Raw genomic sequence first — 22,438 nt, forward strand, 5'->3', positions numbered from 1 at the left:
TTGCCTGCTCTATCCGCACTGATTGCTGAAGTAATTTAATGAGATAAATGTAAAAATGGTTGATTTCACAAGTTTAAAAAAGGATCAGAAAGGAACAATATAAACCAATACTTTTTCAGGGTTCGAACCGGTTCAGAACTTTATTTTGCTGGTCAGAACAGTGGAACGGAAAACAAAATGGTGGTTCTGTTCAGAACGAAATATCATTTCAATTCCAACCCCTGCTAGCAGATATATATGAGGAAGCCTTAAAACAATTATAGGAAAGATATATTAGGGATGGGATTTTGAAAGAATGTGTGTCCAAGTACTCTCATGAAAATAATGTTGAGTGTTCACAAGTTAGTGTGAAAAGGGGCTAAAGGCAAAAAAGTATGCAGTATGCTACTGGTTTTTTCAAATACTGGTTGTTCTGATATACAACTGAAAACAAAACTAAACATATTTTTGGCTGCACTAAAAAGATTTGTTTGACAATTTTTCAGAGTATATACATTTTACCTGCTAAATAGTCTTTCAATTCTACGGGTCACGTCATCTCATTATATGCCAAAGATATCTTACTTTATCTAGACAATCTCAATCCCTCCCATGCCCATACTCCAATATTTCACAACAATGCCTTGTGATAGGTCTCCAGAGTGGTGCAGTGCTACCTGTGCCAGTAGAGATTCTGGGTTCGAGTCCAGGCTCTGTTGCAGCTGGCCACGACCGTGAGACACATCAGGAAGCGCACAATTGGGCCAGCATTGTCCGGGTTAGGGGAGGGTTTGGCCGGCAGGGATGTCCTTGCACTAGCGACTCCTGTGGTGGGCCGGGCGCAGTGCATGCTGACACAGTCGCCAGGTGTACGGTGTTTCCTCCGACACATTGGTGTGGTTGGCTTCCGGGTTAAGTGGGCATTGTGTCAAGAAGCAGCGCGGCTTGGTTGGGTTGTGTTTCGGAGGACGCACGGAGGACGTACGAGCTTCACCTCTCCCGAGTCCGTACAGGAGTTGCAGTGATGAGACAAGACCAACTACCAATTGGGGAGAAAAAGCGGTAAAAAATGTAAATAATGCCTTACGATCTGGTCTTTTGCATGACCTCATGGTCCAAATGTGGAATCCGTACACCTTGCCGATTGAGAGTAATGGTTTAGGAACATTACAAGAATTGATAGACATTCATATTACATTTTTTCAATATTTACAATTTAGGTCAGCTATGAGTCCATTTGGAAACCCAACAACCGAACCATCTAATGATGGGATTTAGAAATAAATTATCTGGGCTCCCAAAAGGACTGATGTCCAAAATAACTACATTTGGAAAGTTCATATTCTGAGATAGCCAATAAAAAAAAATTGATCCACAGATCTAAGTGAATCTGAACGACGCTTTAACTGGAACAGAATATGGAAAAATATGACATTGGCATCCCATAATCCCACCAATTTATACATTTTATATTTGTTCACAGAATGGGGCAGAACAACAGATTTGTACCTTGTCAGCTCGGGGATTTGAACTTGCAACCTTCCGGTTACTAATCCAACGCTCTAACCACTAGGATACCCTGCCGCCCCAAACATGTGAGAGGGCCCTGCAGTTAAATACTTTTGGGACATGAGTATGTTACTGAACGATGATGGCTCCTTGAATCTCTCAATACATCAGAGATTTCGCTAGAGACACTTCTTTTTTTCCCCTTCCGTACTACATTTATTGTTACTTTCTGGCTCTGTGGTATGATCATGGTGATCAAAACTTTGTACTCGTGTACTTTTTAAAGTGGGTGGATGTGAGATTACATCAATGTGTGTATTGTGCCTGTAGCCCTACCAACAAGAAATGTACAATATTAATAAAGATTTGGTGACAAAAAAAAAAAGTTGCATTTGAGGATTTCAAGAACTTATTATTAGTAATCGAATACAAACCTTTAAACGCGTACTCACGCCGTCCTTAATAAATACTGTATAATCATTGACTGTGGAATAAGCTATTGTTTTATGATGAGTACAACATTTAGTCTGGTTTAACCAGGCTAGACTTATCCATGCATACATACAGTCGTGGCCAAAATTTTTGAGAATGACACAAATATAAATTTTCTGCCTCAGTGTCTTTAGATATTTTTGTCAGATGCTACTATGGAATATTGAAGTATAATTACAAGCATTTCATAAGTGTTTCATAAGTGTTTTTATTGACAATTACATTAAAGTTGAAGCAAAGAGTCAATATTTGCAGTGTTGACCCAGTGTTGACCTCTGCAATCCGCCCTGGCATGCTGTCAATTAACTTCTGGGCCACATCCTGACCGATGGCAGCCCATTCTTGCGTAATCAATGCTTGGAGTTTGTCAGAATTTGTGGGTTTTTGTTTGTCCACCCACCTCTTGAGGATTGACCACAAGTTCTCAATGGGATTCAGGTCTGGGGAGTTTCCTGGCCATGGACCCAAAATATCTATGTTTTGTTCCCCGAGCCACTTAGTTATCAATGCTGCCTTATTACAAGGTGCTCCATCATGCTGGAAAAGTCATTGTTCGTCACCAAACTGTTCCTGGATGATTGGGAGAAGTTGCTCTCGGAGGATGTGTTGGTACCGTTCTTTATTCATGGCTGTGTTCTTAGGCCAAATTGTGAGGGAGCCCACTCCCTTGGCTGAGAAGCAACCCCACACATGAATGGTCTCAGGATACTTTACTGTTGGCATGACACAGGACTGATGGTAGCGCACACCGAGTCTACTCCAGACAAGCTTTTTTACGGATGTCCCAAACAATCAGAAAGGGGATTCATCAGAGAAAATTACTTTACCCCAGTCCTCAGCAGTCCAATCCCTGTACCTTTTGTAGAATATCAGTCTATCCCTGATGTTTTTCCTGGAGAGAAGTGGCATCTTTGCTGCCCTACTTGACACCAGGCCATCCTCCAAAAGTCTTCGCCTCACTGTGCGTGCAGATTAGAGGTCGACCGATTATGATTTTTCAATGCCGATACCGATGTCGATTAATCGGCCGATTAAAAAAATATATATGTATTTGTAATAATGACAATTACAACAATACTGAATTAACACTTATTTTAACTTAATATAATGCATCAATAAAATCAACTTTGTCTCAAGTAGATAATGAAACATGTTCAATTTGGTTTAAATAATGCAAAAACAAAAGTGTTGGAGAAGAACGTAAAAGTGCTATGTAAGAAAGCTAACGTTTCAGTTCCTTGCTCAGAACATATGAAAGCTGGTGGTTCCTTTTAACCTTTTAACATGAGTCTTCAATATTACCAGGTAAGAAGTTTTAGGTTGTAGTTATTATAGGAATTATAGGACTATTTTCCTCTATACCATTTGTATTTCATTAACCTTTGACTATTGGATGTTCTTATAGGCACTTTAGTATTGCCAGTGTAACAGTATAGCCTCCGTCCCTCTCATCGCTCCTCCCTGGGCTCGAACCAGCAACACAACGACAACAGCCACCATGTGGAAGCAGCGTTACCCATGCAGAGCAAGGGAAACAACCACCTCAAGGCTCAGAGCGAGTGACGTTTGAAACGCTATTAGCGCACGCTAACTAGTAAGCCATTTCACTTCGGTTACACCAGCCTCATCTCGGGAGTTGATAGGTTTGAAGTCATAAACAGCGCAATGCTGGACGCACAACGAAGAGCTGCTGGCAAAACGCACAACAGTGCTGTTTTAATTCATGTTTACGCGCCTGCTTCTGCCTACCACCGCTCAGTCAGATACTTAGATACTTGTATGCTCAGTCAAATTATATGCAACACAGAACACGCTAGATAATATCTAGTAATATCATCAACCATATTTAGTTAACTAGTGATTATGATTGATTGTTTTTTTACAAGATAAGTTTAATGCTAGCTAGCAACTTACCTTGGCTTATTGCATTCGCGTAACAGGCAGTCTCCTTGTGGAGTGCAACGAGAAAGAGGCAGGTCGTTATTGCGTTGGACTAGTTAACTGTAAGGTTGCAAGATTGAATCCCCCAAGCTGACAAGGTGAAAATCTGTCGTTCTGCCCCTGAACGAGGCAGTTAACCCACCGTTCCTAGGCAGTCATTGAAAATAAGAATGTGTTCTTAACTGACTTGCCTAGTTAAATAAAGATTAAATAAAAGGTGTAAAAATATATATATAATAAAAAATATATATATAAAAAAATAATAATAATAATAATAAAAACATTAAAAATAAAATAAATAAATAAATCGGCCCCCAAAATACAGATTTCCCATTGTTATGAAAACTTTCCGATTAATCGGTCAACCTCGAGTGCAGATGCACTCACACTTGCCTGCTGCCATTCCTGAGCAAGCTCTGTACTGATAGTACCCCGATCCCGCAGCTGAATCAACTTTAGGAGACGTCCTGGCGCTTGCTGAACTTTCTTGGGCGCACTGAAGCCTTCTTCACAACATTTGAACCACTCTCCTTGAAGCTCTTGATGATCCAATAAATTGTTGATTTAGGTGCAATCTTACTGGCAGCAATATCCTTGTCTGTGAAGCCCTTTATGTGCAAAGCAATGATGGCGGCACGTTTTTCCTTGCGGGTAACCATGTTGGACAGAGGAAGAACAAGCACCACATCTCAGGAGTTTCCAGTCTGTTATTCAAACTCAATCAGCATGACAGAGTGATCTCCAGCCTTGTTCTTGTCAACACTCACATCTGTGTTAACGAGAGAATCACTGACATGATGTCAGCTGGTCCTTTTGTGGCAGGGCGTAAATGCAGTGGAAATGTTTTTTGGGGATTCAGTTCATTTCCATGGCAAAGAGGGACTTTGCAATTAGTTGCAATTCATCTGATCACTCTTCATAACATTCTGGAGTATATGCAAATTGCCATCATACAAACTGAGGCAGCAGACTGTGAAAATTTGTGTCATTCGCAAAACTTTTGGCCACGACTGTACGGTCGTTTACATACACTTAGGTTGGAGTCATTAAAACTTGTTTTTCAACCACTCCACAAATTTCTTAAAACTATGGTTTTGTCAAGTCGGTTAGGACATCTACTTTGTGCATGACACAATTGTTTACAGACCGATTATTTCACTTATGATTCACTTAATCACAATTCCAGTGGGTCAGAGGTGTACATACACTAAGTTGACAGTGCCTTTAAACAGCTTGAAAAATTCCAGAAAATTATGTCATGGCTTTAGAAACTTCTGATTGTTTAATAGACATCATTTGAGTCAATTGGCGGTGTACCTGTGGATGCATTTCAAGGCCTACCTTCAAACTTGGTGCCTCTTTGCTTGACATCATGGGAAAATCAGAAGAAGTCAGCCAAGACCTCAGAAAAATAATTGTAGACCTCCACAAGTCTGGTTCATCCTTGGGAGCAATGTCCAAACGCCTGAAGGTACCACGTGTATCTGTACAAACAATAGTACGCAAGTATAAACACCCTGGGACCACGCAGCCGTCATACCGCTCAGGAAGGAGACGCGTTCTGTCTCCTAGAGATGAATGTACTTGGGTGCAAAAAGTGCAAATGAATCCCAGAACAAACTGCAAAGACCTTGTGAAGATGCTGGAGGAAACAGGTACAAAAGTATCTATATCCACAGTAAAACAAGTCCTATATCGACATAACCTGAAAGGCCGCTCAGAAAGGAAGAAGCCACTGCTCCAAAAAAAAGTCAGACTACAGTTTGCAACTGCACATGGGGACAAAGATCGTACTTCTTGGAGAAATGTCCTCTGGTCTGATGAAACAAAAATATAACTGTTTGGCCATATTGATCATCGTTATGTTTGGAGGAAAAGGGGGAGGCTTGCAAACCAAAGAACACCATCCAAACCGTGAAGCACAGGGGTGGCAGCATCATGTTGTGGGGGTGCTTTGCTGCAGGAGGGACTGGTGCACTTCAAAATAGATGGCATCATGAGGCAGGAAAATTACGTGGATATATTGAAGCAACATCTCAAGACATCAGTCAGGAAGTTAAAGCTTCGTCGCAAATGGGTCTTCCAAATGGACAATGACCCCAAGCATACTTCCAAAGTTGTTGCAAAATGGCTTAAGGACAACAAAGTCAAGGTATTGGAGTGGCCATCACAAAGCCCTGGCCTCAATCCCTTAGAAAATGTGTGAGCAGAACTGAAAAAGCATGTGTGAGCAAGGCGGCCTACAAACCTACACCAGCTCTGTCAGGAGGAATGGGCCAAAATTCACCCAACTTATTGTGGGAAGCTTGTGGATGGGTGATTGTTCCTGTCTCTGTGTTTGCACCAGATAGGGCTGTTTTAGGTTTTCACTTTTCTTGTTTTGTTAGTCTGTTCATGTATAGTTGTCTTTATTAAAGAACCATGAATAGAAACCACGCTGCGTTTTGGTCCGCCTCTCCTTCAAGTCAAGAAAACCGTTACACCAGCTCTGTCAGGAGGAATGAGCCAACTTATTGTGGGAAGCTTGTGGAAGGCTACCCTAAATGTTTGACCCAAGTTAAACAATTTAAAGGCAATGCTACCAAATACTAATTGAGTGTATGTAATCTTCTGACCCACTGGGAATGTGATGAAAGAAATAAAAGCTGAAATAAATAACTCTCTCTACTATTATTCTGACATTTCACATTCTTAAAAGAAAGTGGTGATCCTAACTAGCCTAAGAAAGGGAATTCGTACTCGGATTAAATGTCAGGAATTGTGAAAAACTGAGTTTAAATGTATTTGGCTAAGGTGTATGTAAACCTCCGACTTCAACTGTACTGAGAACATCATAACAATATACACTGAACAAAATAAACAGTTAGTGATGTCATAGATAGGGTTGTTGTGTGTAGGGTTGCAAAGGGAGGGTATATTACTTGAAACTTTCAATGTTTACCAGTAAACTGCCAGAATGATGGTATTCTTCAAGGACTTTATGTAATCTATCACAAGATATCTAATGGCCCTTTTGAGTACTTCAGATTATCACAGGTGTTAGTAATTATCTCTGGCCCTCTGTGTGGCCTTATCACATGTAAAATATATTAAACAATTAAATACGATAATAGAATGACAAAGCTGTAAAACATTATCCTAAATCACTGGCGGTAGGTGCTGATCATTTTTTTATGAGCATGGCCTTATTTCTACTACAGCATATTGAATGACTGTCAATCAAATTCCATTCACCCAGCTCAATGTAACATTGATAGGTTTAGGCTACTACGAATAAAAGTTTACAAAATAGGTGCACAGGTCAAGAGACTTTTGAACTATCAAGGTGACAGGCAATTCAATACCGCCTTGCACACTCTTGCCTGCATCTAGCTGATCTAGGGTGTAATCATTAGTTAAACAGCTGCAGATGTAGGTATGTATGGACAAATTCAGATATGTTTATCCCTGTTTTGTTCCTTTTAAGAAACGTTGTTTAATAATATGCATGTCAATCTCTCCTGGCTGAAAGTGGAGGAGAGTGACTTCATCACTACTTTTATATATGAGAGGTATTGGCATATTGAATGCACCAAGCTGTCAGTCTAAACTACAGGCACACAGCTCCGACACTCATGCATACCTCACAAGACATGCCACAAGAGGTCTCTTCACAGTCCCCAAGTCCAGAACAGACTATGGAAGGCACACAGTTCTACGTAGAGCCATGACTACATGGAACTCTATTCCACATCAAGTAACTGATGCAAGCAGTAAAATTAGATTTAAAAATACAGATTAAAAAAGCACCTTATGGAACAGTGGCGACTGTGAATCAACACAAACATTGGCACAGACACACACATACACACACACACACACACACACGATAACATACGCACTATACATACACATGGATTTAGTACTGTAGATATGTGATAGTGGTGGAGTAGGGGCCTGAGGGCATACAGTGTGTTGTGAAATCTGTGAATGTATTGTAATGTTTTTAAAATTGTATAAACTGCCTTAATTTTGCTGGACCCCAGGAAGAGTAGCGATCAATAATAAATACAAATAGGCTAAATGAATACACCCCTGACCACACACAAACAGTGCTTGTTTGCTCGTTGTAAATAGCAGGCAAAAAAAAAAATCTAAACAAATTCCAAGCCAAACCTTCATATCAATAAATTATCAAAACCAAAGCTTACCTTGTCATAGCTAGCCATAGCCAGCTAGCTAACATAGCATTCCTTTCTGTTTGAGCAGTGTGTTTGAGTAGGCAAAACTAGCTAGCTGCATTTGCTAGCTAAGTGAAAGTTTAAAATATATATATATCTAAAATACAACCAAATATAGCTCTCTTCCTCTTCATTTTGGAAGAAATTAATTTGTTCAAAACTGTTCAAATATCGTCTTTCTCTCTATTTGAGTCAACTACTCACCACATTTTATGCACTGCAGTGCTAACTAGCTGTAGCTTATGCTTTCAGTACTAGATTCATTCTCTGATCTTGATTAGGTGGACAACATGTTAGTTCATGCTGCAAGATCTCTGATAGTATGGAGGACGTTCTCCAGAAGTTGTCACAATTAGTGTAAATATATGGAAGGGCTGAGAACCATGAGCCTCATAGGTTTTGCATTATAGTCAATGTACCCAGGGGAGGACAAAAGCTACACCATGGGGCTACCCTACAGAGTGCTGCTGAGGCTACTGTAGACCATCGCAAAAGTGTTTTAATAAATTATTTGGTGAAGTGAATATATTTAGTATAGTTTTATCTAAAAATAACCTTCACTAATTTACATTTTTATTAAATTCACTGAGGAGGATGGTCCTCCCCTTCTTATTTTGAAGACCCTCCACTGCCCTAAATATAAACCATCAACTTAGTGAATACCATTGGTGTTAAATATGAGGGTTTCAGCATGAAATATCTTTTATTTATTTTTGTAAACATTTATTTATTTGACTGTCAATATGAATTTGTTGTCCATGTTTTGGGGTCAAACTGGTGGCAGTTTAATTGGAAGAGTCAATAGTTGGAAGAGTTGCAAAGTTAACTGAAAATAATGCCATTTTTCTTTCAAAGCTTTTTTCACTAATTAGGCTATTTTCTCTTGAACCATCTACTAGAAACTTAGACAATATGGACAGATATAAAAAAGGAATACTATATACAGTGCCTTGCGAAAGTATTCGGCCCCCTTGAACTTTGCGACCTTCTGCCACATTTCAGGCTTCAAACATAAAGATATAAAACTGTATTTTTTGGTGAAGAATCAACAACAAGTGGGACACAATCATGAAGTGGAACGACATTTATTGGATATTTCAAACTTTTTTAACAAATCAAAAACTGAAAAATTGGGCGTGCAAAATTATTCAGCCCCTTTACTTTCAGTGCAGCAAACTCTCTCCAGAAGTTCAGTGAAGATCTCTGAATGATCCAATGTTGACCTAAATGACTAATGATGATAAATACAATCCACCTGTGTGTAATCAAGTCTCCGTATAAATGCACCTGCACTGTAATAGTCTCAGAGGTCCGTTAAAAGAGCAGAGAGCATCATGAAGAACAAGGAACACACCAGGCAGGTCCGAGATACTGTTGTGAAGAAGTTTAAAGCCGGATTTGGATACAAAAAAAGATTTACCAAGCTTTAAACATCCCAAGGAGCACTGTGCAAGCGATAATATTGAAATAGAAGGAGTATCAGACTACTGCAAATCTACCAAGACCTGGCCGTCCCTCTAAACTTTCAGCTCATACAAGAAGAAGACTGATCAGAGATGCAGCCAAGAGGCCCATGATCACTCTGGATGAACTGCATAGATCTACAGCTGAGGTGGGAGACTCTGTCCATAGGACAACAATCAGTCGTATATTGCACAAATCTGGCCTTTATGGAAGAGTGGCAAGAAGAAAGCCATTTCTTAAAGATATCCATAACAAGTGTTGTTTAAAGTTTGCCACAAGCCACCTGGGAGACACACCAAACATGTGGAAGAAGGTGCTCTGGTCAGATGAAACCAAAATTGAACATTTTGGCAACAATGCAAAACGTTATGTTTGGCGTAAAAGCAACACAGCTCATCACCCTGACCACACCATCCCCACTGTCAAACATGGTGGTGGCAGCATCATGGTTTGGGCCTGCTTTTCTTCAGCAGGGACAGGGAAGATGGTTAAAATTGATGGGAAGCTGGATGGAGCCAAATACAGGACCATTCTGGAAAAAAACCTGATGGAGTCTGCAAAAGACCTGAGACTGGGACGGAGATTTGTCTTCCAACAAGACAATGATCCAAAACATAAAGCAAAATCTACAATGGAATGGTTCAAAAATAAACATATCCAGGTGTTAGAATGGCCAAGTCAAAGTCCAGACCTGAATCCAATCGAGAATCTGTGGAAAGAACTGAAAACTGCTGTTCACAAATGCTCTCCATCCAACCTCACTGAGCTCGAGCTGTTTTGCAAGGAGGAATGGGAAAAAATGTCAGTCTCTCGATGTGCAAAACTGATAGAGACATACCCCAAGCGACTTACAGCTGTAATCGCAGCAAAAGGTGGCGCTACAAAGTATTAACTTAAGGGGGCTGAATAATTTTGCACGCCCAATTTTTCAGTTTTTGATTTGTTAAAAAAGTTTGAAATATCCATCCAATAAATGTCGTTCCACTTCATGATTGTGTCCCACTTGTTGTTGATTCTTCACAAAGAAATACAGTTTTATATCTTTATGTTTGAAGCCTGAAATGTGGCAAAAGGTTGCAAAGTTCAAGGGGGCCGAATACTTTCGCAAGGCACTGTATGAATACATTTTGTACACGTTATTCAAGTATAAATTACCAAAGTTACAATAGATTGGCATAGATTTTCAGTTAATTACCAATATTACTGAAGATTCCGGTAACTTTGGTAAATGACCGATAGCGTTGCAACCCTGTTTGTGTGTCGGTCTGCACCTGAACTGGCTGACTGAACTGGCTGACATTAAGAGCGGAATGTAGCAGAGAGACACTCTGTGTTCATCTCCAGACTGAAGCCTTATCTGTACACCAGCTCTCTCGTTACTATAGCAACACAGTAGCAGCACACAGGGTAAATAGTATTTGACTTGGGGCTGATGTCTGTGCTCTAGGTCAGGTAAGGAAAGACTGTCTCTCGCTGTGTGTGTGTGTATTGTGTGTGTGTGTATTCTGTGTGTGTGTGTGTGTGTGTGTATTCTGTGTGTGTGTGTGTGTGTGTGTGTGTGTGTGTGTGTGTGTGTGAGATAGGCTGTTTGCCTTCAGGGGCAACATTGAGTCATAACATATTTATTCAAATGCAAATTGCAAATGAAAATAACATGTATATTACATAAAGTCACCGATATTGCATAACATGTATAAAGAACAGAATTCACAGCCATACAGTCATTTCTCCAGGATCCTAGCGAAGAAATCACAACTGTGTATTGTCTAACATTATTATTATTGGTGCTGTACAGTCTGTTGGCCAATCAGACCTAAGCTAACCTGGGTAATCATAATAAGTAACGTTTTCTGGTGCTGGGTCTGTCTGTATGGATACTGAACAATAGGAATGTTAATTAGTCAGTCAGTCTGTCTGTCATAGGGAAGGGGACGCTGACGGTGCCTCACTCCCACTCTACCTCACTCTCTCTATCGCTGCCTCCTCTCTTTTTCTCTCCCTCTTTCTCTCTGCCCCCTATCCCCACATCTCTCCCTCCCTCTCTCTCGCTCTAACCCCTCACCCTATCCTTCTACCCCCCCCTCTCTGTCTCTAAGCCACCTGACCTGTGACCTTCCCAGCCAGCCATTGCTCCCTCTATCAGACCTTTTCCAGAACAATCCACGAGAGGCCCACAGCTGCAGGGCTGTTGTTCCCAGCTAAACAAAGAGAGATGGATGGATGGCCCTTTTTCAAACAGAACACTCATCTCATCCTCTGGTGCTCCAGTACAACAGCTGTTGAAGCTCACTAACACATTCAACGCATAGCCATATATAGTACAGCGTACAAGCACATGGATCTGATTTGATGTAAATAGTGTGATGTTCGATGTCAGAGCAAAGAGCTATTAAGAACAGTCTCTCTCAAGGACACAATATGTGGTATATGAACTTAATAAGAACGTTGCTAGAACACATGGGAAATGCTGTGGACAAAAGTAATGGGAACTTCCTGAGGCGAGGCCCTGACACTATTCCTGAACGAGCTAGTGTAGCAGGGGGAATGGGATGGGCTGCTGGGGTTTGGATTGGAATCAAAACAGGTAAAAGGAGCTCAATCAATATTGAAGTACAGACTCAGTCCTTTACTGTAAAGACTCAATAAAATACTCCATAGTCTACAAGGGCCAACAAGAACACAGTATCAAATGGAACAACTCTGCTGCGTAAAGTATCCTCCTCCAATGTGTGTTTGTGTGTGCGTGTCCATATAAAAGTGCACACAAGAGAGAAACACAGATAGAAAGATAAATGTGAGAACGAGGGGAAGGGAGTCAACGCACAGCTCAGGAGACTAGCTACATCATTAGTCAAATCTTAAGTTGGTTCTGCCCTGTGAGTGGTGTGGCAAACTGAAGCCCCCCTCAGTCGGCATGGCTGGGGCGGCAGGGTAGCCTAGTGGTTAGAGCGTTGGACTGGTAACCGAAAGGTTTCAAGTTCAAATCCCCGAGCTGACAAGGTACAAATCTGTGGTTCTGCCCCTGAACAGGCAGTTAACCCACTGTTCCTAGGCCGTCATTGAAAATAAGAATTTGTTCTTAACTGACTTGCCTAGTAAAATAAAAAAAATTAAATGGCATGCCATTGTAGATCCTCTGTATAATAAGACACACTATCTCCATTTCGCACAACACTCAAGCAGGGAATTCACATGCACGCACATGCACAAACAAACACACCTCAGATACATGTTCCAATGTTCAGAGTAAGTGTTTGTCTGCAGAACTTGTGAGAACCTTTTCAGCTAAAATGTTTCTTAGCAAGCGTCACACAACTGTACAGCTTCACACACAGACACACATGCTGAACTGACTGAGATGTGTTTGGATACGGCCAGCAGGTCTCATGCACTGGAGGTTTGCTGTGTAAATGTGAGTGAGTGAGATTATGTTAGACACACTCTCACGGTCTCCATAGCTCCAGGAGTTTATTTGCCCATCCCCTCCACTCAATCTCTCTATCCTCCTGTAGGCTGAAACTTCAACTCCCTGAGAGCAAACAGAGAGCCGAGTGAGGATCTAACACCAGGGCTGTATCTCAAATGGCACCTCAGTCCCTATATACAGTTGAAGTCGGAAGTTTACATACACCTTAGCCAAATACATTTAAACTCAGTTTTTCACAATTTAATTTAATCCTAGTAAAGATTCCCTGTCTTAGGTCAGTTAGGATCAACACTTTCTTTTAAGAATGTGAAATGTCAGAATAATAGTAGAGAAAATTATTTATTTCAGCTTTAATTTCTTTCATCACATTCCCAGTGGGTCAGAAGTTTACATACACTCAATTAGTATTTGGTAGCATTTCCTTTAAATTGTTTAACTTGGGTCAAATGTTTAGGGTAGCCTTCCACAAGCTTCCCACAATAAGTTGGCTCATTCCTCCTGACAGAGCTGGTGTAACGGTTTTCTTGACTTGAAGGAGAGGCGGACCAAAACGCAGTGTGGTTTCTATTCATGTTTTTTTAATAAAGACAACTATACATGAACAGACTAACAAAACAAGAAAAGTGAAAACCTAAAACAGCCCTATCTGGTGCAAACACAGAGACAGGAACAATCACCCACCAAACCCAACACCAAACAGACTACCTAAATATGGTTCCCAATCAGAGACAATGACTAACACCTGCCTCTGATTGAGAACCATATCAGGCCAAACAAAGAAACAGACAAACTTGACACACAACATAGAATGCCCACTCAGATCACACCCTGACCAAACAAAATATAGAAACATAAGGTGTAGACTCCGGCCGCGAAACCTGAACCTATTGGGGAGGGTCTGGGTGGGCATCTGTCCGCGGTGGCGGCTCTGGTGCTGGACGTGGCCCCCACTTCACCATAGTCTTAGTCCACCACCTTGTCCGCTTCCGTGGCCTCCTAACCACGGCGACCCTACTAAATGACCCCACTGGACAGAGGGGTGGCACCTCGGGACAGAGGGGCGGCAGCTCGGGACAGAGGGGGCGGAAGCTCTGGCAGCTCGGGACAGAGGGGCGGAAGCTCTGGCAGCTCGGGACAGAGGGGCGGGGGCTCTGGCGCCTCTGGGCTGACTGGCGGCACTGGCTGACTGGCGGCACTGGCGGCCCCTGGCTGACTGGCGGCTCCCTGCAGACTGGCGGCACTGGCGGCTCCTTGCAGACTGGCGGCACTGGCGGCGCTGGGCAGACTGGCGGCACTGGGCAGACTGGCGGCACTGACGGCGCTGGGCAGACGGGTAGCTCAGGCGGCGCTGGGCAGACTGGCGACTGATGGCGCTGGGCAGACGGGTAGCTCAGGCGGCGCTGGGCAGACTGGCGACTCCGGCAGCGCTGGAGAGGAGGAAGGCTCTGGCAGTGCCGGACAGGCGGGAGACACCGGGAGCGCTGGAGAGGAGGAAGGCTCCGGCAGCGCTGGACAGGCGAGGCGCACTGTAGGCCTGATGCGTGGTGCTGGCACTGGTGGTACTGGGCCGAGGACACGCAAAGGAAGCCTGGTGCGGGGAGCTGCCAACGGAGGGCTGGTGTGTGGAGGTGGTACTGGATAGACCGGACCGTGCAGGCGCACTGGAGCTCTTGAGCACCAAGCCTGCCCAACCTTACCCGGTTGAATGCTCCCGGTCGTCCTGCCAGTGCGGCGAGGTGGAATAGCCCACATTGGGCTATGCAGGCGAACCAGGGACACCGTGCGCAAGGCTGGTGCCATGTAAGCCGGCCCAAGGAGACGCACTGGGGACCAGATGCGTAGAGCCGGCTTCATGGCCAATTTGTAAGTCGCTCTGGATAAGAGCGTCTGCTAAATGACTTAAATGTAAATGTAAATGGCACTTGGCTCGATGCTCACTCTAGCCCGGCCGATATGCGGAGCTGGTATGTACCGCACCGGGCTATGCACACGCACTGGGGACACCGTGCGCTCCACCGCATAACACGGTGCCTGCCCGGTCTCTCTCACCCCCCGGTAAGCACAGAAATTTGGTGCAGGTCTCCTACCTGGCTTCGCCACACTTCCTGTGTGCCCCCTCAAGAAATTTTTGGGGCTGACTCTCGGGCTTCCATCCACGCCGCCGTGCTGCCTCCTCATACCAGCGCCTCTCCGCCTTCTTCGCCTCCAGCTCTTCTTTGGGACGGCGATATTCTCCTGGCTGTGCCCAGGGTCCTTTTCCGTCCAATTCGTCCATCCATGTCCATTCCTCCTTGCGCTGCTCCTGCTGCCGCTTCTGCTGCTGCACCTTGGGGCGGCGACACTCCCCTGGCTTTGCCCAGGGTCCTCTCCCGTCGAGGATTTCTTCCCAAGTCCAGAAATCTTTATTTCGATGCTCCTGCTGCTGCTCGTTACCACGCCGCTTGGTCCTGTTGTGGTGGGTGATTCTGTAACGGTTTTCTTGACTTGAAGGAGAGGCGGATCAAAACGCAGCGTGGTTTCTATTCATGGTTCTTTAATAAAGACAACTATACATGAACAGACTAACAAAACAAGAAACGTGAAAACCTAAAACAGCCCTATCTGGTGCAAACACAGAGACAGGAACAATCACCCACCAAACAGGATACCTAAATATGGTTCCCAATCAGAGACAATGTCTAACACCTGCCTCTAATTGAGAACCATATCAGGCCAAACACAGAAACAGACAAACTAGACACACAACATAGAATGCCCACTTATATCACACCCTGACCAAACAAAACATAGAAACATACAAAGCAAACTATGGTCAGGGTGTGACAAACGAAGTCAGGTTTGTAGGCCTCCTTGCTCGCACATGCTTTTTCAGTTCTGCCTACAAATGTTCTAAGGGATTGAGGCCAGGGCTTTGTGATGGCCACTCCAATACCTTGACTTTGTTGTCCTTAAGCCATTTTGCCACAACTTTGGAAGTATGCTTGGAGGCATCGTCCATTTGGAAGACCCATTTGTGACCAAGCTTCAACTTCCTGTCTGATGTCTTGAGATGCTGCTTCAATATATCCACATAATTTTCCCCCCTCATGATGCCATCTATTTTGTGAAGTGCACCAGTCCCTCCTGCAGCAAAGCACCCCTACAACATGATGCTGCCACCCCCGTGCTTCACGGTTGGGATGGTGTGCTTCGGGCTTGCAAGCCTCCCCCCTTTTTCCTCCAAACATAACGATGGTCGTTATGGCCAAACAGTTTTCTTTTTGTTTCATCAGACCAGAGGACATTTCTCCAAGAAGTATGATCTTTGTCCCCATGTGCAGTTGCAAACCGTAGTCTGACTTTTTTATGGATGTTGTGGAGCAGTGGCTTCTTCCGTGCTGAGTGACCTTTCAGGTTATGTCGATATAGGACTTGTTTTACTGTGGATATAGATACTTTTGTACATGTTTCCTCCAGCATCTTCACAAGGTCCTTTGCTGTTGTTCTGGGATTGATTTGCACTTTTCACAGCAAAGTACATTCATCTCTAGGAGACAGAGCGCTGTGGCTGCGTGGTCCCAGGGTGTTTATACTTGCGTACTATTGTTTGTACAGATGAACGTGGTACCTTCAGGAGTTTGGAAATTGCTCCCAAGGATGAACCAGACATGTGGAGGTCTACAATTATTTTTCTGAGGTCTTGGCTGATTTCTTTAGATTTTCCCATGATGTCAATCAAAAGAGGGACTGAGTTTGAAAGGTAGGCCTTGAAATACATCCACAGGTACACCTCCAATTGACTCAAATTATGTCAATTAGCGTATCAGAAGCTTCTAAAGCCATAATATAATTTTCCGGGAATATTCCAAGCTGTTTAAAGGCACAGTCAACTTAGTGTATGAAACTTCTGACCCACTTGAATTGTGATACAGATTATTTCACTTATAATTCACTGTATGTAAACAATTGTTGGAAAACTTACTTGTGTCATGCACAAAGTAGATGTCCTAACCGAGTTGCCAATACTCTAGTTTGATAACAAGAAATTTGTGGAGTGGTTGAAAAACAAGTTTTAATGACTCCAACCTAAGTGTATGTAAACTTCTGACTTCAACTGTAGTGCATTACTTTTGACAAGGACCATTAGCGCTCTTGTCAAAAGTAGTGCACTATGAAGGGAATACAGTGCCTTGCAAAAGTATTCATCCTCCTTTGTGTTTTTCCTATGTTCTTGCATTACAACCTGTAATTTAAATAGATGTATTTTATGTCATGTAATGGCCATACACAAGAGTCAAAATTGGTGAACTAAAATGAAAAAAAAAATTGCTTGTTTCAAAAAATTCAAAAAAATTGAAAAGTGGTGCATGTATTCACTCCCTTTGCTATGAAGCCCCTAAATAATATCTGGCACAACCAATTACCTTCAGAAGTCACATAATTAGTTAATTTAAGTCCACCTGTGTGCAATCTAAGTGTCACATGATCTGGTCAGATGAGACTAAAATTGAACTTTTTGGTCATCAAGGAAAATGCTATGTCTGGCGCAAACCCAACACCTCATCACCCCGAGAAAACCATCCATGGTGGTGGTAGCATCATGCTGTGGGGATGTTTTTCCATCGGCAGGGACTGGGAAACTGGTCAGAATTTAAGGAATAATGGATGGCGCTAAATACAGGGAAATTCTTGAGGGAAACTTGTTTCAGTCTTCCAGAGATTTGAGACTGGGACGGATGTTCACCGTCCAGCAGGACAATAACCCTAAGAATACTGCTAAAGCAACACTTGAATGGTTTAAGGGGAAACATTTAAATGTCTTGGAATGGCCTAGTCAAAGCCCAGGCCTCAATCCAATTGAGAATATGTGGTATGACTTAAAGATTATTGTACACCAGCAGAACCCATCCAACTTGAAGGAGCTGGAGCAGTTTTGCCTTGAAGAATGGGCAAAAATCCCAGTGGCTAGATGTGCCAAGCTTATAGAGACAAACCTCAAGAGACTTGCAGCTGTAATTGCTGCAAAAGGTGGCTCTACAAAGTATTGACTTTGCAGGGGTGAATAGTTATGATGCTCAAGTTCTGGATTTTTTTGTCTTATTTCTTGTTTGTTTCATAATAACAAATATTTTGCATCTTCAAAGTGGTAGGCATGTTGTGTAAATCAAAACGATACAAACCTCCAAAATATATATTTTAATTCCAGGTTGAAAGACAACAAAATAGGACAAATTCCAAAGGGGGTGAATACTTTCGCAAGCCACTGTTTGGTGCCATTTGGGATGCTCTTGTGTAATATCCCTTCCTTCCCCTACCTACATTAGCCTAGGTGCCAGGCTCAGGTTGCTCCTGCTGCAGCCAAATTGGCATTGTCTGGCCTAACAGTTTCGCAAGGCAACGTTGTAGCGTTGTTCAATGCAGAAACAGTCAGGTCCCCAGACTGTGAGAACAGAGACTAGCCAGAGAATGCATTCAACCCTTAACCCTTTGACGTGTATGATCACATATTTGTGATTATTGTTGAGTACTCCCTGCAGCATACCATCGCAAATATGTGATTGGAACAGTAGCAACAGAGCGTATGATGCAGCAAACACGTCAAAACAGCATTGTTGTCTGAAAATGATCTAAAATGTTTTGTACTGATGGGAAATAAAAAGGTAATCACAACTTTATTCCTCAATGTCACCTTTTATTGTAAAATATAAATGCGAAATTCATTTTAGCATCCACACGGAACACATCCAAACTCATTCCATAAACCAGTCGCGGTGACAGATAAACAAAACACAAGTTAGCGACCTAGCAGCTAGACTTGTTTACAATGCACCACATCTCTGGTGACCACAAGGGAGAAATGTAATATTGTTTAGAAAAGAGATGCTGTTAGTTTAGCTGAGACGCAGCTAAATTCTTTGTGATGGCAGCCATGTTTGTTTATATTTGACAAGCGAAAACTCCCTAATCCCAGAACGCCATTCACTATAAAACGCAAACAAAGTCAAATTCGGCTGTGCCCATTGCCCGAAAAATATTAATTTAGATTGGCACCTGACGTCTGACAAGTTGTTTACAGTTTTTGACAAATCACACAGATTATTACCCCTAGTACAAGCCTACTGCCTAGCCTAACGAAAGCTAAACAGGGTTGCCAGATTTGGATGAAACCATTTTAGGGGGTTTGTGGGAGGGTGGGTAGAAATGGAACTGCCATGGTAAAATAAAGAATAGATACAATGACCTCCAGTTTGTTTATATTGGCTTTATAAGATATCACTTTAGGTATATTCCAGATATGTTGTCTAAACCCCCAAAACAAATCGTATACCTCCGTTAACTAAATCAGAAGATTTAAGGACTAAGTAAGGATACAATCCTAGACTGATCAGGAGCTGGCTAACCGTGGTTGTTGTGGGCTCCCTCCAGTCCCCAGCAGAGTGCCTGCCTGACTGTCTAAACTCTCTTTGTTCCTCACTGGAGGTTACTGCTTCAGTCTTTGCTTTGAAACAGAGTTTTAATGATACAGAGAAACCTAGCTGAGCTGAAGGAGATATGACTAGGTAGATTGATCCCTGCACAGGAGGAAAGCGATGCTCTCGTTTCTTTGTAAGGAGATGGAGTTCAATCCATTAAATACCAGCTCATCACAGACCATGATGCTTTGCCAAACAGAAAGCAGCACCACCGCAGCTCTGTCCTGACTTCATCCTTCTGAGTAACTACAGTACATCAATTTCACCACTCAGAGACCAATAGGGATTAGTATTTTCACGAAAATCTACCAAGTCTTAATACCTACTGCAAAAATCTGGTGGCCAATTAAAGCGTTATAACCAATATATGGTCACTATGCCAGGGTTCTCCAAAAATAAAAGTGTCGCTTTGCCGGCGCCCCTATTTAAAGATTTCACAGCAAGTGAAACTGATATTTAGTAATGATGAAGTAACTTTGATCGGCAATGGCATTGTTGTGAATTGCTTCACAGGCCGTTAATAAATTCCGAGAGTTATCATGTTCCTCAATTAATTCAGCGCATTTCAGCAGTAGCCCTAGGCTGTCGAAACATCGCACTCAGTACGACCCGTGTAAACTATAGAGTTGTCGAATCACACAAACGTTGTAACAAAATTAAAATGACCAAAGTTGCTAATCTTGCTAGTTAAACTCCTACGAATGACAGAATATATCCTACTTGGCAAAATATAGTTTGTTTATACAGATCGCAAATCAACTCATGAATAACAGAGAGATGATCTACTCTCATACCGTTTGTTGATCACACATTCTTCACCAAAGCTCTTATATGGGCAGCAATACGAGATAGCGCAGATAAGCGGGGGAAATGTTATAGCGGTATTTTGACTTCCACTTGTCCAGCCGAAGATCAATTAAGTGGAAGCTACCACTTCCACTTGTCCAGCCGAAGATCAGTTAACCACATAAACATACATAGATTCAGTTAAACAAAATCACAATGATGTATTATCAGACAAGTCACCGGCTTTTGGTCGGGAATAGGACAGGCTGAAGAGTAAAATCCACTTGTATAACATGTTAGCAAAAATGTTCTGATCAGCTAATATTTGAGCAAACTAGAATAAAGATGATCATTAGCTTTCACCTCAATTTAGCTAACATTTCCCCAGCCTAATAGTTACCAAATATCCAAACGGAGATTCAGTGAAAAGAATATCTGACATTGATTGATTTATCCAGACGGGTCCCCCACCGTTGTCTCAAAGCAACGCGATGGCGCTGTCCCAATCAAAACTGTGCGTGTGCTTTTCATTTATGGCGACTTTGTGGGAATTTATGGCGACTTTCCCACTCTGTGGGAAGTAAATACGGTAGGTTAAAGGCTTCCATGCGACAACCGGTTTGGATAATGTGCAATTAGATTTTTTTGCCAATCTGCTGCTGCACGTGTATTTTGTGGAATTGCATTAGTGTGATATCCGACGACAATTTTGTAATTTCCCGTGTCTTGTCATTACATTTTTTCGGGAAATGTGAAGTTATCCTGGGACAGTCCCAGGATCCCGGTTACCAGTGTTAATCCCTAGAGATCACACAAGACACCACAACACAGCTCATCCAGTCAAAACAGCTTGAAAGAGAGCAAGAGAAAGGAGAAATCACAAACCTGAACGGCAAAAATCTACTGCATCCATCTCTACACTACCTACACCGCCTCAGGTTCCCAAACAACTCTACATAAGTGGAGCATTGAACAATGAGCAGGTAAAGTTACGGACAGTTCTGTAAGTGTTCCACATTCTGCTACAGACAGTAAGAGCCTGCCTGTGGATCCTCTGGGACGCTCCTACATACACCACACCTCTGCGAGAGGAACAGAGCTGCAGGCTAACTGTTTAGAACAGTCCACTGCACCTGGAAACAACGGAGTCCTACCACGCAGAGCTAAAGTCTAAACACAGACACTGCTGTTCAATTGAACAGAGAGCAGGAGATACAGTATAAAACATAAGCAGCACAGAAAAAAGAAGAGCACTCTATTGAACTGTGGTTCAAATCCAGTATCATTAGGTGGATATCTATACATGCATTTTCAACTATTCAATTGCCTCTGCTCCATATAATAAAATGAGTTAATGGAGTAGAATAGAGTACATGGATGTCCTTTCTAAGCAGATAGACTAAAGTATATATTTGGCAGACACACAACTCATTATGATGCCATCATATGACCTTTTACCATTGGCATACAGGGCCAGTGAGAAAGAGAGGATGAGTGAGAGAAAGAGTGTCAGTGAGAGAACACTTTAAAAGTCTCTGTTTAATGGCTACAGATATTATCTTTCAGAAGTGTAGTGAAGAAAGAGGAGGATATAAAAATAGAGAGAGAAAGACAAAGAGAAATAAATGCAAATAGAGAGATGGAACAAGATGAGGAGAGAGGGAGAGAGACAGAGAGCACTGTAGAGGAATGTGTGTGTGTGTGTTTGTTATTCAGGGAATGTCTCTGTCTCTCCAGCAGCACTGTGCAGCAGAGCAGAGGGGAGGGAGACGAGTGGAGCCGAGAGGAGTGGGTCACTCTCTGTGCCCACAGAATCACATGGCCCCAACAGTAGAGAGGGAGAAGGGTGAGAAACACAGAGAGGGATAGAGAGAGGGACAGAGACAGTGTAGCAGCAACAAGAGGGAATAGGGAGAGTGAGAATGCAAATGAGAGGGATAGAAAGAGGGAGAATGGTTTATTAAAGTAAGGAAAGAGAGAATGAGAGAGAGGTAGAGGGTAAGCTAGATAGCTTCCTTTAAGACCATTGCTTATACAGCTCCAGTCCTCTCATATAACCTGGTGTTTGTTTGTCCAGTGGTTTCTATGACCGTGCTCTAGTCTTATGATGTTCTGGTAGGCAGGGAGAGGAATGTCCAACCAGCCTAACTGACATCTGCATGTGGACT

The 22,438-nt window shown here is 42.6% G+C and overlaps 1 protein-coding gene across 5 annotated transcripts in view; it reads right to left on the bottom strand.

Moving 5' to 3' along the window:
* Positions 1 to 22,438, bottom strand: part of LOC135513981 (phosphatidylinositol 4-phosphate 5-kinase type-1 beta-like) — a 78,707-nt gene that overhangs the window by 43,166 nt on the left and 13,103 nt on the right. The gene's annotated exons all lie outside the window — the stretch shown is intronic.

This window comes from Oncorhynchus masou, chromosome 25 (genome assembly GCF_036934945.1).
Source record: "Oncorhynchus masou masou isolate Uvic2021 chromosome 25, UVic_Omas_1.1, whole genome shotgun sequence".
Taxonomy (NCBI): domain Eukaryota; kingdom Metazoa; phylum Chordata; class Actinopteri; order Salmoniformes; family Salmonidae; genus Oncorhynchus; species Oncorhynchus masou.